Here is a 2,500-nt window from a genome sequence, read left to right as displayed (position 1 = left end):
AATTTGTCATCATGGCGTAAACTAACGCGAGGAGAAGCTTTTGGTGTACTTGAGGTGATAGTAGACGTCGTGCTAGTGTTAGTAGGGTTGTTTAATCCAGACAAAATGTTTGTAGCTTGCCTTAGCAAACTAATAGCCGTCGAAACTTCGACAGGACTTTCACCTTCTTCACTCTCCGCCATGTTTACAAACAACCACGGCAGACGGCGGGAAACCTGTTGCCTCGTTTTCTTGTCTAGTCACCAGTCTACAACGTACGATACTTGTTGGCATCATGAAATTTGACGCAATATAAAATTTGATGCAGAGAAAACCGCACATTGGCTGTTGTTTCCTAGATGACTTGATCAACAAAATTCGTTTTCAACACAAAGTTACTCAATCAAAATTTGGTGTAGCATAAAATTTGGTGCAGCATAAAATTTGCTGCATCATGACAAATTTGTTATACGATTCACTTGATTTTTCCACAAAATTTGAAGAGGACAGGAAATCGGAAACCTGCTCAGTACAATTCAAACAACAAATTAAGACTTGAATTTTGGCGGGAATAACCCTTTATATTTCGTGTCAGCTTCACTAGCTACCGATTCAATAACGTATTATTTTCAAGATTCTACTTTTAGTGTACAAAGCACTGAATGGGACATCGCCTAGCTCTTTAGCTTAGAAACTACATTATCGTTCTCATACTAGATCAATGACGTGTGTTGGTAATGAACTTTTGATGCAACCTAGATCAAAGACAGAGCATTCGCTCTTCATGCACCAAGAGAATGGAACTTAATACCCTATGAAATTCGGAAGTCTAACACCATCTCGAGTTTTAAGAGATCACTTAAGATGTACTTGTTTACTAAATTTAGTAATAACAGATCATTGTTTCCATTGATTTGCATATATTGCTTTAGTTTCAATTTTTCCTTTTTTAATCATTGTAATCTCGAGTTTTCAAAGATCATTTAAGACGTACTTGTTTACTAAATTTAGTAATAACACATCATTGTTTCTATTGATTTGCATATATTGCATTACTTTGAATTATTGTTATGGATATGGTTGTAAATTTGTAAATATTTATTAATAACGTTGTTTAGATGATTGTAAAGCGCCTTGAACATAGGATAAGAGCGCTATAGAAATAAAGTTTGGCAATAATTTTTTCTTGAACCGGATGGGTTTAAAAAGAAAACAAGCATTAAGCACAACCTCAGCGAGCGAATTGAAAAGGAAAAAAAGCCATTTCAGAGTCAACTGTCAATAGCCAGCGAATAGGAATGATGCTAAAATTAGAAGCCATAAAAACAACTTTGTCAGTTCAAGGTCAAAGAAGAGTTTTACTGATGTACTTTATTCCACTTTATCTCTGAAAACAAGATCATTCACATTTTGATGTATTTCACTGAAACACGCCAGGTTGGCTTGGTACAAGAATTGGCAAACTACGGCCATTCAACCAAGAAAGGACGAACTTCAAACACAATCTGCTCCAACACTTAAATAACATTTGGGTGCTTTAAACAAACTTCTGAAAACACAAGCTACTGAGATTTCCCCCTAATTTTACGAGAACTCGTTGTGAATATGTGTTTATAACATATGGGCAAAATTTTCTTGTCACTGTTGAGGCACAACGAAAGCCAGTTGGGCAAACGGATTAAAGAAGCACATGTTCGCTCGCATTTTAGAGCAAAACAAACAAACAAACAATCAACTTTTTCTTTATGTCCAGAAGAGTACAGATAATTGTTATTTAATTCCAGTTTCATTCCTGAAAAAAGAAAGAACCGATTAAACCACCTTTTAACAATACGCATCCACGTTAGATAACACATGCGTAAAAATAACAAACGGTTTACTGCCCGAGGAAAGAATTTGTGTGCTAAGTATGAGCTATTACTGATACTCTGTTTTGTCGTTGTCGTTCTCTTTCGCTCAGTCCTTTCGTTTGTATTCTAGACATAGGTCCTCCAGGCATCATGTAACCTTATCAGAGCTTCTAAAGATATGCCAAAAATTGCAATACAGAGAAAAAGCAGCTCTAAGCAAATTAAAAATAAACACTCAGCTTTAAGTTTACATCCCAGCTATGCTTGACTTGAATAACTGCGTAGCCATTAGTGTGGACCACAGATATCATGATATGTCAAACTGGATTGAAACCAGCAAAAACTGCAGAAAGAAAACATCTTCCAAACTGTTTTCCACCTAAAACGAAAAGCGTTGACTGTGTAAGAACTTTGTTCAATATATAGTATGGCCGTGTAGACTTGTCGAGCCACAGAAAGCGCGCGAAAAATGAAGCCTCACTTATGTTCAGGTGAGTTAACCTGAATTGAGCCTGCAATCCAATCAAAAACCAGTACCTGGTCAGTGGTCAACTTTAAACAGCTGACCTCGGTGAGCTTAAGCTTGAGCCTGCGATATGGTCATGTGATACTGGTCAGTGAATACGTTGTTCTGACAGGTGTCAATTAATCAAAAGATGGATGTCCAATGG

This window comes from Montipora foliosa, unplaced genomic scaffold (genome assembly GCF_036669935.1).
Source record: "Montipora foliosa isolate CH-2021 unplaced genomic scaffold, ASM3666993v2 scaffold_434, whole genome shotgun sequence".
NCBI classification, from domain to species: Eukaryota; Metazoa; Cnidaria; class Anthozoa; order Scleractinia; family Acroporidae; genus Montipora; species Montipora foliosa.
Note: the sequence above shows the minus strand (reverse complement) of the source record.